Raw genomic sequence first — 15,692 nt, 5'->3', positions numbered from 1 at the left:
CCTCCACCCCTCCTCCTTTCTCCCCTCACTTCCTCCCCCTTCCTCCTTTCTCCCCTCACTTCCTCCCCCTTCCTCCTTTCTCCCCTCACTTCCTCCACCCCTCCTCCTTTCTCCCCTCACTTCCTCCACCCCTCCTCCTTCCTCCTTTCTCCCCTCACTTCCTCCACCCCTCCTCCTTTCTCCCCTCACTTCCTCCTTTCCTACCTTCTTCCTTGCTGTCTCCCCTCCCTTCTCTCCTCCCTTTTCCCCTCATTTCTCCCCTCTCCACTACATTCTCTCCTCTTTCTCTTCTATTCTCCCTTCTTCCCTCCTTTCTATCCTCCCATCTCTCCCCTCACCTCCCCTCTCCCCTCACCTCCCCTCTCCTCCCCTCTCCCTCACCTCCCCTCTCCTCCCATCTCTCCCCTCACCTCCCCTCCTTTCTATCCTCCCATCTCTCCCCTCACCTCCCCTCTCCTCCCCTCCCCATCATCCTCTTTCATCTTTCTTCCCGTCCCCCCTCTCCTCTCCCCTCTTTCCTCCCCTCCCCACCCTTCTTTCATCTTTCTCCCCTCTTATTTTCTTCCCCCTCTCCTCTCCCCTCTCTTCTCCCCCTCTCCCTCTCTTCTTCCCCTCTCCCTCTCTTCTCCCCCTCTCCCTCTCTTCTCCCCCTCTCCCTCTCTTCTCCCCCTCTCCCTCTCTTCTCCCCCTCCCCCTCTCTTCTCCCCCTCCCCCTCTCTTCTCCCCCTCCCCCTCTCTTCTCCCCCTCCTACCATTCTCTTCTCCCCCTCCTCCCCTCTCTTCTCCCCCTCCTCCCATTTTCTTCTCCCTCTCCTCCTCTCTCTTCTCCCCTCTCCTCCCCCTCTCTTCTCCCCTCCCCCTCTCTTCTCCCCTCCCCCTCTCTTCTCCCCTCCCTCTCTCTTCTCCCCTCCCTCTCTCCTCTTCCCTCCCCCTCTCCTCTCCTCTCCCCCTCTCCTCTCCTCTCCCCTCCCCCTCTCCTCTCCCCCTCTTTTCTCCCCTCCCTACTTTCTCATCCCCCCTTCCCTTCCTCTCACTTCTCTTCCTACTCTCCCCTTCTTCCTTCACTTTTTACCTCTTTCTCGTCCCTTACCTTCCCCCCCTCCCCCTTCCCCCCATGCTGGCCGCTATGGTTGTAATTAATATCTGTTTCCCCCACTTCCCCCCTCCCCCCCCGGTTCCCATATTGTCTGTATGTCTTCTGGCATCTATTGGCCTTCCTCTTCCTCCTCTTCCTCCTTCACATCCTACTCTTCCTTCCACTTCTTTCCATCCTCCTCTTCCTTCCCATCCTTCTCCTCTTCTCATCCTCCTCTTCTATCCCATCCTCCTCCTCTTCCTTCCCATCCTTCTCTTCCTCCTTCCCATCCTCCTCCTCTTCTTCCATCCCATCCTCCTCCTCTTCCTTCCCCCCATCCTCTTCTCATCCTCCCACTCCTTCCCTCCCATCCTCCTTCTCTTCCTTCCCTCCCATCCTCTTCCTTCCCATCCTCCTCCTCCTCTTCCTCCTTCCCATCCTCCTCTTCCTCCTTCCCATCCTCCTCCTCCTCTTCCTCTTCCTCCTCTTCCTTCTTCCCATCCTCCTCCTCCTCCTCCTTCCCATTGTCTTCCTCCTCTTCCTCCTTCCCATTGTCCTCCTTCCCATTGTCCTCCTCCTCTTCCTCCTTCCCATCCTCCTCCTCCTCTTCCCCTCCTTTCTATCCTCGTGCTTCTCTTCCTATCCTCCTCTTCCTTCCCATACTCCGTCCCCTCTTCCTATCCTCCTCTTCCTTCCCATACTCCGTCTCCTCTTCCCCATCATCCTCTTCCCATCCTCCTCTTCCTCCACTTCCCCCTCCTCCTCTTTCTCATCCTCTTTCCCATTCTCCTCATCCTTCCCCATTTTAATCCCTACCCTCCTCCTCATCATTCCCCATTTTCATCCCTACCCTCCTCCTCATCATTCCCCATTTTCATCCCTACCCTCCTCTTTCCCATCCTCCTCTTCTTTCCCATCCTCCTCTTCTTTCCCATCCTCCTCCTCCTTCCCATCCCCCTCCTCTTCCTTCCCATCCCCCTCCTCTTCCTTCCCATCCCCCTCCTCTTCCTTCCCATCCCCCTCCTCTTCCTTCCCATCCCCCTCCACTTCCCTCACATCCCCCTCCTCTTCCCATCCCCCTCCTCTTCCTTCCCATACCACTCCACTTCCTTCCCATCCCCCTCCACTTCCTTCCCATCCCCCTCCACTTCCTTCCCATCCCCCCTCCCCCACCACTTCCTTCCCATACCCCTCCACTTCCTTCCCATCCCCCTCCACTTCCTTCCCATCCCCCTCCACTTCCTTCCCATCCCCCTCCACTTCCTTCCCATCCCCCTCCACTTCCTTCCCATCCCCCTCCACTTCCTTCCCATCCCCCTCCACTTCCTTCCCATCCCCCTCCACTTCCTTCCCATCCCCCTCCACTTCCTTCCCATCCCCCTCCACTTCCCTCCCATCCCCCTCCTCTGCCATCCCCCTCCTCTTCCTTCCCATCCCCCTCCTCTTCCTTCCCATCCCCCTCCTCTTCCTTCCCATCCCCCTCCTCTTCCCTCCCATCCCCCTCCTCTTCCTTCCCATCCCCCTCCTCTTCCCTCCCATCCCCCTCCTCTTCCTTCCCATCCCCCTCCTCTTCCTTCCCATCCCCCTCCTCTTCCCTCCCATCCCCCTCCTCTTCCTTCCCATCCCCCTCCTCTTCCTTCCCATCCCCCTCCTCTTCCCTCCCATCCCCCTCCTCTTCCCTCCCATCCCCCTCCTCTTCCCTCCCATCCCCCTCCTCTTCCCTCCCATCCCCCTCCTCTTCCCTCCCATCCCCCTCCTCTTCCCTCCCATCCCCCTCCTCTTCCCTCCCATCCCCCTCCTCTTCCCTCCCATCCCCCTCCTCTTCCCTCCCATCCCCCTCCTCTTCCCTCCCATCCCCCTCCACTTCCCTCCCATCCCCCTCCTCTTCCTTCCCATACCCCTCCCCATCCTCCTCTTCCTTTTCATCCCCCTCTTCCTTCCCATCCTCCTACTCTTCCTTCCCATCCTCCTACTCTTCCTTCCCATCCTCCTACTCTTCCTTCCCATCCTCCTCCTCTTCCTTCCCATCCCCCTCTTCCTTTCCATCCTCCTCTTCCTTCCCATCCTCTTCTTCCTCCTCTTTCCCTTCCTCTTCCTTCCCATCCTCCTCTTCCTTCCCATCCTCCTCATCCTTCCCTTCCTCCTCATCCTTCCCTTCCTCCTCATACTACCCTTCCTCCTCTTCCTCCTCTTTCCCTTCCTCCTCTTCCTTCCCATCCTCCTCCTCCTTCCTTCCCATCCTCCTCCTCCTTCCTTCCCATCCTCCTCCTCCTCTTTCCCTTCCTCTTCCTTCCCATCCTCCTCCCCCTCCCCCTCCCCATACTTCCCCTCTTCCTCCCACTCTCCTTTCTTCTTGTTTCCCACCTCGTGTACCCTCTCTTCCCCTCCTCTCTTTCCCTCTTCCCTTCCTCTTCTTTCTTCATCTTCCTCCTCCCTTCCTTCTCTTCCTCTCCCTGGCCTTCCTCACACTCTACCTCTCCTTTCCTCTCCCTCTCCTCTTCCCCTCCCTTCCCCTCATCTCCCCTTATCTCCCTTCGTCTCCCCTCATCTCCCTTCGTCTCCCCATTCCTCACTTCCCTTCAAGTTCTCCCCCTTCGTGGCATAACCTCTCCCCCCCCACCCATCCTTCTAATCCTTACCTCCCCTCTTTTTCTCCTCTCCTCTTCCCCTTCTTTTCCTCATGTTCCATACCTCCCCTCTTCTTCCCTTCCTTCCCTACCTCCCCTCCTCTCTTCTTCTTCCTCATGTTCCTTATCTCCCCTCTTCCTCCCTTCCTCCTCCTCCTCTTCCTCCTCCTCCCTCTTCCTCCTCCATTTTCGACGCGCCGTCATTTCTCCGCCTTGTGTCCCTTCAGGGTCCTTCAATTGTAAACACACTTTTTGTCCTCCTCAACCCAGAGGTGGTGGTGGTGCCGCCCCGAGGGGCTGGCACTCGATTCCCGGATGGGGGCGGGGAGATGTCGGTTAGAGCCATTTTCATCCAAAGGAGATCTGACAACGTGGGATTGCCTCCTCCTCCTCCTCATCTTCCTCCTCCTCCTCTTCTTCCTCGTTCCCCTTTTCCCTCTTCCCCCTCCTCTTCCCTCTCCTCTTCCTTATTCCCCTTTTCCCTTCTCGTCTTCCTCGTTTCCCTTTTCCCCTCTTTCCCCTCCTCTTCCTCATTCTCCTTTTCCCTCTTCCCCCTCCTCCCTTTCCCCTCCTCCTCCCCTCCCCTTCCCCTTTCCCCTCTTCCTCTTCTTCCTCATTCCCATTTTCCCTCTCCCCCTCCTTTCTTTCCCCTCTTCCTTCCCCTTTCTCCTCAACTTTCCCTCCCACTTTCCCACCTCTTTATTCCCCTTTTCCCCTCTTCCCCTCCTCTTCCTTCCCTTTTCCCCTTCGCCTTCCCCTCCTACCTTTCCCCTCGTCAACATCCCCTCCCCCTTTCCCTTCCTCCCTTCTCTTCCTTTCCCTAATTCCCCTCCTCTTCCTTTCCCTAATTCCCCTCTCCCTTCCCTTCCTCCTTATTCTTTCTCATTCCCCTTCCCCTCTTTCCCCTTCCCCTCTTTCCCCTTTCCCTCTTTATTTTCCCCTCATTCCCCATCCCCTCTTTATCCTTCCCCTCTTTCTCCTCTTTCCCCTTCCCCTCATCCTTTCTCCTCTTTCCCCTTCCCCTCTTTCTCCTCTTTCCCCTTCCCCTCATTCCCCTTCCCCTCTTTCCCTTCCCCTCTTTCCCCTTTCCCCTTTTCCCCCTTTCCCCTTCCCCTCTTTCCCTTCCCCTTCCCCTTTCCCCTCTTTCCCCTTTCCCCTTCCCCTCTTTCCCCTTCCCCTCTTTCCCCTTCCCCTCATTCCCCTTCCACTCTTTCCCCTTCCCCTCTTTCTCCTTTCCCTCTTTATCTTTCCCCTCATTCCCCATCCCCTCTTTATCCTTCCCCTCATTCCCCTTCTTCCACCCTCCACTCCTTCTCTTTCCTTCCCCTCTTCTTTTCCCCCTCGCTTCCCCTCTTTTCCCCTTTCTTCAAATTCTCCCCTCTGATCTTACATCCCCTCATTTCTTCCTCTTCTTTCCTTCCTCCTTCCCCATCTTCTCTTCCTCTTTCATCATCCTTCTCCTTCCCCCTTCCCCCTCCCCCCCCAGCATCAAGTCTTTTGTGGTTGGATATTGCCCAACTACTCCCCCCCATTCCTCCCTTCCCCCCACCCCCGTCCCTTTTATTTTATTTTCTTGTCTGGTGGTGGGGGAGAGGGGAGGCTGCTCTCCTGTTTTTCCCCCAATTCCCCCCTCTCCCCCATCCCCCCACAAACACCCCGCGGCCACGTTTCGCCCCTCTTTTAGATTTTCTCCCCAATTTCTTCCCAGTTTACCTTCTCCCCATTCCTCTCCTTTTTGTCCTCTCCCTTTCCTTTTCCTCTCCCCCAATTTCTCCTCTCCCCTTCCCCTCCTCTCCCTTCGCTTCCTCTCCTTTTCCTTCCTCTTCCTCTCCTTTTCCTTCCCCTTCCTCTCCTTTTCCTTCTCCTTCCTCTCCTTTCCCTTCTCCTTCCTTGCCTCTTCCTTTTCCTCTTCTTTCCTCTCCTCTCCCCTTTCCTCTCCAATTCCTATCCCCTCTCCTTTCCCCTTTCCTCTTCCCTTTCCTCTTCCCTTCCTCTTCCCCTTCCCTTCCTCTTCCCCTTTCTGCCTCCTCGTTGCTTCCATAACTCTCCTCTTCCTTAAATCACTTTGCCCCTTCCCTTCCTCTCCCATTCCTCTCCCCTTCCCTTCCCCTTCCTCTCCCCTTCCCTTCTTCTCCCCTTCTTCCCTTCCCTTCCTCTCCCCTTCCTCTCCTCTCCTCTTCTCTTCCTCTCCCCTTCCCTACCTCTCACCTTCCCTTCCTCTCCCCTTCCCCTCCCCTTCCCCTCCCCTTCCCTTCCCCTCCCCTTCCCTTCATCTCCCCTTCCTCTTCCCTTCCTCTCCCCTTCCCCTTCTCTTTCATCTCCCCTTCCCCTTCCCTTTCATCTCCCCTTCCCCTTCCCTTTCATCTCCCCTTCCCTTCCTCTTCCTCTCCCCTTCTTCTTCCCTTCCTCTTCCCTTCCTCTTCACTCCCTCTCCCCTTCCTCTTCTCTTCCGCTTCCCTGCCTCTCCCCTTCCTCTTCCCTTCCTCCCCTTAGTCTCCCCTTCCTCTTCACTCCCTCTTCCCTTCTTCCCTTCCTCTTCTTTTACGTTCTTCTTCCCTTATTTATCCCTTTCGTCTTGTCTCCCCTCCTTACCTCCTTTCCGCCTTCCCTCCTTCCCTCCCTCCTTCCTCATCTCCCTCCCTCTCCTTTCTCCCCCTACATAACAAAGGAGACTGCAAGAGACCATAAGGCCTACACTAGGCAGTTCCATAATGGGGGAGAGAGTGCCTTGAGCTTAATAAAATCGCCTGACGGCACCCGGAAGAAAATTACTTGGGAGTTTAGGGTCCCGGTCTATATGGACAGCGTTCACACAGGAGGCCGCACTGTCAGCTGTACAGTGCGGCACTGTCCTCTCAGCGCCGGGAGGGGGGAAGGGGGGGAGACCAGTCCGGTATTGGATGATGAGGCTCCTGCGCCCCTCTCTCTCTCTCTCTCTCTCTCTCTCTCTCTCTCTCTCTCTCTCTCTCTCTCTCTCTCTCTCTCTCTCTCTCTCTCTCTCCCTCTCTCTCTCTCTCCTTGTTCTCTCCTTGATCTCTCTCTCATTTTAACTTATTCTATCTTGTTCTTCACATCCTCTCTCGTTCCCCTTCTCTCTCTCTCTCTCTCTCTCTCTCTCTCTCTCTCTCTCTCTCTCTCGTTCTAACTCGTTCTCTCTTGTTCTCCCTCGTTCTTCCTCGTTACCCTTCTCTCTCTCTCTCCCTCTCCCTCTCTCATCCTTCTCGTTCCCCTTTCTCGCTCTCTCTCTTGCTCTCATTCTCTCTGTTCCCCTGGTGGAGGCGTGTAGGAGTGTGGGATTTTTGTTGGTGGTGGAGGGAGGGAAGGATTTGTGGGAGTGGTGGAGGGAGTAGTATTTCTGTGAGTGTTGGAGTGTGGGATTTGTGGTGGGGGAAGGAGGGAGGTCTTTGTGGGAGTATTGGAGGAATGTCGGAATTCTGTGAGTGTTAGAAGGGAGTGTTGGAGGAGTGTGGGAATTCTGCGAGTGTTGGAGTGTGGGAAGGAGGTAGGGATTTGTGGGAGTGTTGGAAGAGTGGGATTTGTAGTGTTAGAAGAGGTGTGGAACTTCTAGTAGAGGAGGGAGTGGGATTTCTGCGAGTGATAGGAGTGGGAGTGTTGGAGGAGTGGGAGACCTGATGGTGAAGTGGGATTTGTGTGTGGGGGAAAGAGGGAGGGATTTGTGGGAGCATTGGAGGAGTGTGGGATTTATGCGAGTGTTAGAAGAGAGGGATTTGTGAGAGTGTTGGAGATGTGTGGGATATCTGATGGAGGGATTTGTGGGAGTTTTGGAGTGGGAACTCTGTTAGAAGGGAGTGTGGGATTTGATTGATAGAAGATAGAGAGGGGTTTCTGCGAGTGTTAGAAGGGAGTGTGGGATTTATGTGATTGTCAGAAGAGAGGGATTCGTGGGAGTGTGGGATTTCTGTGAGTGATGAAAGAGGAGTGGGATTTATTTGTGTTATATTGTGGGAGTCTTGGAGGAGTGGGATTTCTGTGAGTGTTGAAAGAGGGATTTGTGGGAATGCGGGATTTCTGGTAGAGGAGGGAGTGGGATTTGAGTATTAGAAAATAGTGGGAGGGATTTGTGGGATTGTCGGAGGAGTGTGGGATTTCTGCGAGTGTTGAAAGAGAGGAGTGGGATTGGGGGAGGTTCCCGAGTGTGGGGGAGGGGATGGGGGAAAGGCCTCAGGGTCCGGAAGGGCTTGAGGGGGGGATGGAGCGGGGGGCGGCATGGGAGATGGGGGACTGTAAGTGTAATATATTGCCAGCGTATAATTGAATGGAGCTCCAACTTGCATCTCTGGTAGAAGAGGAAGAGGAGGACAGAATGGGAGAGGAGGAGGATAGGATGGGAGAGGAGGAGGAGGAAAAGGGAGGGGAGGAGGAAAAGGGAGAGGAAGAGGAAGAAGAGGGAGAGGGAGAGGGAGAAGAGGAAAAGGGAGAGGATGAGGAGGACATGATGGAAGAGGAAGAAAAGGGAGAGGCGGAGGAGGAGGAGGAGGATTGGATGCGAGACAGTGAGGACAGGATGGGAGAGGAGGAGGAGGAGGATTGGATGCGAGACAATGAGGACAGGATGGGAGAGGAAGAAAAGGGAGAGGAGTAGGAAAAGGAAGAGGAGGATGAAGAGGACAGGATGGAAGAGGAAGAAAAGGGAGAGGGTGAGGAGGAGGATAGTATGGGAGACAATGAGGACAGGATGGGAGAGGAGGATGGAAGAGGAGGACAGGATGGAAGAGGAGGAAAGGATGGAAGAGGAGGAAAGGATGTTGTGTGTGTGTGTGTAAGGTCACAGCATTACCCATAGATCGGTCGTATATACGAGCTCTTCCGGAAGGGAAATAGCTGTCGATCACGAGTCCAACACGTGATCCAAAGACTGAATCTCACACACACACACACACACACACACACACACACACACACACACACACGTACTTACGTAACGGGGTATTGACTTGCACAAGTTTTACGCAGTCGATACCTTCAGGATGTAATAATGGAACCCCTACGGACCAGAGCCGCGCAGCCTTGTTTTGATCACTTTTTCTCTCTCTCCCTCTCTCTCCCCTTTCAGATACTAACCCAACTTTTTGGCGCTCTCTCTCTCCCTTCCCCTCCCTTCCTCTCTCTCCCCCTTTTTCCCTTCCTTCCTCTCTCTCCCTCCCCCTCCCTTTCTCTCCCTCTCTTTCCCTCCCTTCCTCTCTCCCCCTCCTTCCCTCTCTCTCTCTCTCTCTCTTCCTCTCTCCCTCTCTCCCTCTCCTTCCCTTCCTCTCTCCCTCCCACCCTTTCTCTCTCTCTCTCTCTGTCTCCCCTCCCTCCCTCCCTCCCTCTCTTCCTCTCTTTCTCCCTCTCCTTCCCTTCCTCTCTCCCTCCCACCCTTTCTCTCTCTCCTTTCCCCCTTCCTTCCTCTCTCTCTCTCTCCCTCCCTCTCCCATCCTTCTTCTCGCCCTAACCCCTCACTCACTCGGGCAGTGAGCTTCCAATAAGTTGCAACAACGAAAGGTAACAAGGAGTGTGTGTAGGGGTGGGTGGGGTGGCAGGTTCCTCTGTCCGGGGGTCGTACAGTAGAACACAAGGATGGGAGGAAGGAAGGAGGTGGGCCAGTTTGGTTTGTCCGGCTATTTTGCATAATACTACAATTACAGTGCTTTTCTCCTCCTCTTCCTCCTCCTTTTCATCCTTCACCACCACCTCCTCTCCTCCTCCTCTTCTCTTCCCCTCCTCTTCTCCTCCTCTTCTCCTTTTCTCCTCCTCTTCTCCTCTCCTCTTCTCTTCTTTTCCTCCTCTCCTCCTCCTCCTCTTTCTCTTCCCTATCTTCCTATTCTTCCTCCCCATCCTCATCTTCTTCCACCTCCTCTTCCTCCCTTCCCCTTTCTCCTCCCCAATCTCCTGTTCTTCCTCCTCATCCTTCCCTTCCTCCACTTCCTCCTCCCCCATTTCCTCCTCCTCCCCCATTTCCTCCCCCCTTCCTCCTCCTTCCTCCTCTATTCCCCATCCTCCCCTTCCACCTCCTCTTCCTCGTCGTCCCCATTTCCTCCTTTCTCCTCCCCAACCTCCTATTCTTCCTCCCTCTTCCTCCTCCTCCTTCTCCTCCTCCCCATATTCCTATTCTTCCTCCCCCATCCTCCACTTCTTCCACTTCCTCCTCCTTCTTCCACTTCCTCCTTCTTCCTCGTCCACCATTTCCTCCTCTCTTCCTCCTCTTCCTCCCCAGTCCTCCCATTCTTCCACTTCCTCTTCCTCGTCGTCCCCCATTTCCTCCCCTCTTTCTCCTCCTCAACCTCCTCTTCCTTCCCATCCTCCCCTTCTTCCCCCTTCCTCTTCCTCGTCCCCATTTCCTCCTCCTCCTCTTTCTCCTCTCCAACCTCCTATTCTTCCTCCCCCATCCTCCCCTTCTTCCACCTCTTCCTCCCCATCTTCCTCTTCCTCCCCTTCCTCCTCTTCCTCCTCCCCATCCACTCATTCTTCCTCCTCATCCCCATCCTCCCCCATTTCCTCCTCCTCGTCCCCCTTCTTCCTCCTCCTCATCCCCATTTCCTGCTATTACAAATGGCGGTACCTCCCCGCGGATGGAACAGCGGCAGCGGTTTGGGGCGGGGCCCACCGCAGCGATGACGTCACGGTGACGGAATGACGTCATTCCGGAGTCAAGCTGGCTGGCCCCCCTGTGACGTCACTGCACCTCGACCCCCCCCCCTCTCTCTCTCTCTCTCTCTCTCTCTCTCTCTCTCTCTCTCTCTCTGGTTCTTAATTCGCTACGTATTCTCTGTTTATGGAAGGGAGGGAATCTCCTCTTCCTCCTATTCATCTTCCTCTTCCTCCTTTTCCTCTTCCTCCTTTTCCTCTTTCTCCTTTTCCTCCTCTTCTTCCTCTACCTCCTCGTCCTCCTTTTTCTCTTCCTGTTCTTCCTCCTCATTTTCCTCCGGTTCCTCCTCTTCCCCCTTCTCTTCCTCATTTTCCTCTTCCTCCTCTTCCTCATTGTCCTCTTCCTATTCCTCTTCCTCATTGTCCTCTTCCTCATTGTCCTCTTCCTATTCCTCTTCCTCATTTTCCTCTTCCTCTTCCTTTTCATCTTCCTCTTCTTTTTCATATTCGTACTCATCTTCCTCCTCTGCTTCCTCCTTTTCCCCCTGCTCCTCCTCCTCTTCCTCCTCTTCCTCCTCCGCTATGTTGAACGGAGCTGATCCTGCAAGATGATTGGCCGGAGCCTCTCCCAGTCTTCCTCCAATCAGAATCTGCTTCTGGTATAACATGTGGGTTGGTCACTGTGGATGTTGAAGCGGCTTTGTTGTGGATGTGCTGTGTCTCGCTGCACTGCTCCCGACCCGGGGCAGTGGGCTGGATGCAGGGATAACCCGTCATCCAGGAGGAGCCAAGATAAGAGGGAGGGGGTGGATAGGAGTGGAGTATGTTGGTGGTGGAATGGGTGGGAGTGTTTTTTTTTTTTTCGTTTATTTTTTATGGAAATATATACTATTATTATTTTATTTATTTTGTATTTTATTTATAATATTTTATCTATTTTTATTATTATTTTATTTTTGGCTTCCTCCCTTGTAAGGGGGGAAAACCCATTTGTATATGTATTTATTTATTAATTTATTATTTTTTTTTTTCGCAGGTGAGTCTGAGGAGGGACGGACTGAGGCTATACTACGTTTCGGATCAGATTCGAAGGTATGTGGTGTTGGCAGGCCAGTTGGATAGGATTGGTGACGTCATCGTGGGAGTGCATGTTCCCCCCTCCCCTCTCCCTCCCATTCCCTCTATCCTCAATTCTCCCACTTCACTCTCTCCCCTCTTTCCCTCTCACTCTCCTCCCCTCTCTCTCCTCTCTCCTCTCTTTCCCTCTCCCCTCTCTTTTTCCCTCTCCCCTCTCTTTTTCCCTCTCCCCTCTCTCTTCTCTTTCCCCTCTCTCTTCTCTTTCCCCCTCCCCTCTCTCTTTCCCGCTCCCCTCTCTTTCCCCCTCCCCTCTCTCTTTCCCTCTCCCCTCTTTCCCTCTCCCCTTTCCCTCTCCCCTCTTTCCCTCTCCCCTTTCCCTCTCCCCTCTTTCCCTCTCCCCTCTCTTTCCCTCTCCCCTCTCTTTCCCTCTCCCCTCTCTTTCCCCCTCCCCTCTCTTTCCCTTTCCCCTCTTTCCCTTTCCCCTCTCTCTTTCCCTCTCCTCTTTCCCTGTTCCCTCTATCTCTCTCCCTTTCTGTCTTTCACCCCCACTCTCTCCCTCTCTCCTCTTCTGTCTCTCACTCCCTCTCTCTCCCCTCTCTATCTCTTTCCCTCTCTCTCCCACACACTCTCCCCGCATCGCTTCTCTTAATTTTTCCTCTCTCTGTTGAATAAAATTGCCTGGCGACATGAAGCCCAGGGGGCGTGGCCAGGTTTCTCTCTCCCTCCTCTCCCTCCTCTCCCCTCTCCCTCCTCTCCCCTCTCCCCTCTCCCTCCTCTCCCCTCCTCCCCCCACACGTTCCCGCCCATGATGAGCATTATGAAGAATCTCTCCCACTCCTCCTTCCCCTTCCACTTCCTCCTCTTCCACTTCCTCTTCCTCTTCCTCTTCCTCCTGCTCTAACTCTTCCACTCCCTCCTGCTCTTCCTCTTTCTCCTCTTCCTCCTCTTCCACTTCTTTATCTCCTGATCGTCCTCTTCTTCCCCGCATCCTCCTGGTCTTCCTCCTCTTCCTCCTCCTTCTTCCACTTCTTCCTCCTCCTCTTCCTCTACATTTGATCTTCCTATAAAGGATCGTTGCCGGAGGGCATGAGGGCTCGGATTCTGTTGTTATCGGTTATTTTGTGGCAAAAATGGCATAATTGTTGGTGACGTCATTTTAGTGACGTCATTGGTGACGTCACGACATGCGTCAGAGGTATGTGACGGAACATTCTCACTAGATGGTTAAGCCTGGGTAACCAGGCAGATGGTTACAGATGGTAAACTGGACAGTTGGTAAAACAAGCCATCTGCTCCCCGGCGATATTAACAGCTGGTAAATGGAAGGCAGGGCCAGATGGGGCTCGTTTCAGATGGAACTGCAGCTGGTGCGTCGGTATCCATCTGCCAGAGCTCAGATGGCACGCACGCTCGGTATCAGAAATTCAGATGGTGACATTTGTACGCTCCGGCGACAGATGGTGTGGCTATTAACGAATCTAGATGGTGAAGAGCCCCGCCCCACGTCGCCAGCCAGCTGGCGACGGACTCAGATGGCTCTGTGCGAGAGAGGTGGTTCCAACTTGGAAAGAAAGTTGCCAGCTTAAGCGACGGACGCGGCATCTTACTGATACGGGAGGGGGAGAGGGGAGACGGGGGGGGCGAGGGAAGAGACCAGGGGGAAGGGAGAGAGGGGAGACCAGGAGGAAGGGGGAGACAGGGGGTCGAGGAAGGAGACCGGAGGGAGACAGTGGGGGAGGGGGGGACCGGGGAGGGGAGAGACCGGGGGGAGAGAGGGGGAGATGGGGTGGAACAGGCCATGAGCCCGGGGGACATGTAAATCTCCCTCTCTCTTCTGTCTCTCTAATTCTCTCCCTCTCTCTTCTCTGTCTCTCTAATTCTCTCCCCTCTCACGCTCACTCTCTCTTCTCTCTCTCCCCCTTCTGTCTTCTCTTTTCTACAAAGGATTACAAAGGAGTATGCCGACAGGAGACCTTTTGGTCCATAACAAAAGTGGATAGTGAAAAAGATCTCGGCGTAATTATCAGTAACGACCTCAAATCATCCAAGCAGTGTATTTCAGCCTCTGAGAAAGCAAATAAGATTCTAGGACTGATTGCGCGATCTTTTGATTTCAAAAGTCCATCACTCATTAACAAGCTATATAAATCGTTAGTTCGTCCACACTTGGAATATGCTGTTTCCGTATGGTCACCGAATCTCATTAAAGACATTGACAGATTGGAAAGAGTACAACGGCGAGCCACAAAACTGATTCCAAATATCAAAAATAAATCATACGAAAATCGACTAAAACATATGAATCTGTTTTCCCTAAAAAAGCGTAGACTCAGAGGTGACTTGATACAGGTCTTTAAAATTCTAAAGGGAATTGACAACATCAAAAGTGACAAAATTTTTACATTGAATGAGAATCAGACAAGAAACAATGGTCTTAAACTCTCCGGAAATAGATTCAATTTGGAAGTAGGTAAAAACAACTTTGCCAACCGTGTAGTTAATGAATGGAATAAACTTGCTGCACAGGTAGTGCAATGTAGTTCAGTTCAAAGCTTTAAGAATCATTTAGATAAATACCTAAGTAAGATGCTGTAATGATTATAATTTATCTTATATTATTTGTTTTTGTTTTGTTATCATTTCTCTGTCTGATTTTTATTTATAATTAGTTATATGTCAATTTATTATTATTTATTATTTACCTGTTTGTTTATTATTCAACTATACCTATGCATTTATTTATGTATTTTATTTGTTATTTACATTATCATAGTTTTTATTTATTATTTTATTATTAATATGATTTCTTTTTTTCGCATCCGACCTAGATATGGATCAAAAGGTCTCCTGTCGGCATGCTCCGCCTTTGTAATCCTTTGTAATATATATATATATATATATATATGCTAATAAGAACACGGGTACGTGTGTTCACTTATGCAAAGTAGACCACTTGGAAAAAGAAACTAACGAAGCAGAGCGCTTTCGTATATTACATCTTCAGTGCAACAAGTGCTGAAGATGTAATATACGAAAGCACTCTCCTTCGTTAGTTTCTTTTTTTCCAAGTGGTCTACTTTGCATATATATAATATATATATATATATATATATATATATATATATATAAAATAATAATGTAAATAATAAGTAAATAAATGAAGTTAAATAGTAAACAAACAGGTAACTGATAAATTGACATATAACTAATAATAAATGAAAATCAAACAAATAATAAACAATAACAAACAAACAAACAATATGAAATAAATGGCAGGCATTACAGCATCTTGCTTAGGTGTTTATCCAAACTAATCTTAAAGCTTCGAACTGAACTACATTGCACTGCCTCTGCAGGAAGTTTATTCCATTCATTAACTATACGGTTGGCGAAGTTGTTTGTATTGACTTCCAAATTAAATCTATTTCCGGACATTTTGAGACCATTATTTCTTGTCGGATTCTCATTCAGTGTGAAAATTTTCACTTTCGATGTTGTCAATTCCCTTTAGAATCTTAAAGACCTGTATTAAATCAGCTCTGAGTCTACGCTGTTTTAGGGAAAACGGAATCATGTTTTAGTCGATTTTCGTATGATTTATTGTTTATATTTGGTTTTGTGGCCAACCTTTCCCAAACTGTTAATGTCTATAATGAGATTCAGTGACCATACGGAAACAGCATATTCTAAATGTGAACGAACTAACGATTTATAGCTTGTTAATGAAAGATGGACTTTTGATGTCAAAAGATCGCGCAATCAGTCCTAGAATCTCATTTGCTTTCTCAGAGGCTGAAATACACTGCTTAGATGATTCGAGATCGTTACTGATAATTACGCCGAGATCCTTTTCACTATCCAGTTTTGTTAACGAATTTCCAAATAACTTGTAAACGTACTTATTGTTATATTTACCTTGTGCCTAACCTTGCATTTACATGTGTTAAATTTCATCAGCCACTTTTCAGACCATTGCTGTAATTTATCTAAATCTTCTTGAATATCTAATTGGTTTAAGTGATCATTTGCCATTCCGCACAGTTTTATATCATCAGCAAATTTGGAGACTATATTTTAGTCCGTTGTCTATATCATTTATGCTATGAATAGAAGTGGCCCAAGAACGGAACCCTGAGGAACTCCACTCGTAACATTTTTTTTTTTCCATCAAGAAGTTTTGCAATTAACTCTATTTTCGATCGTTCAACCAATTACTAGTCCAATTTAATAGGATACCAATTGTTCTCCATCTCTTATTCTCGCTCGCTCTTTTCCTGTGTGTCTCCTCTCGCTCTTTCTTCTCTCCCCCTCCTCCCTCCATTCTTCTA

General features: G+C 51.3%; 1 protein-coding gene across 13 annotated transcripts in view; it reads left to right on the top strand.

Moving 5' to 3' along the window:
• The window catches only part of LOC143031548 (ELAV-like protein 1), a 486,883-nt gene that overhangs the window by 53,521 nt on the left and 417,670 nt on the right, over window positions 1-15,692 (top strand). The window contains exon 1 of one of the 13 annotated variants that reach the window (XM_076195542.1): window positions 11,361-11,379. The exons of the other annotated variants lie outside the window; for them this stretch is intronic. The gene's annotated coding sequence lies outside the window, so the exon portion shown is untranslated. Of the gene's footprint in view, window positions 1-11,360; window positions 11,380-15,692 lie in introns of those variants that run through there. 13 annotated transcript variants of the gene reach the window in all.

Source organism: Oratosquilla oratoria, chromosome 12 (assembly GCF_046742065.1).
Source record: "Oratosquilla oratoria isolate Oo_2021 chromosome 12, ASM4674206v1, whole genome shotgun sequence".
Lineage (NCBI taxonomy): Eukaryota > Metazoa > Arthropoda > Malacostraca > Stomatopoda > Squillidae > Oratosquilla > Oratosquilla oratoria.
Note: the sequence above shows the minus strand (reverse complement) of the source record. Positions and strands in the feature narration are given on the sequence as shown.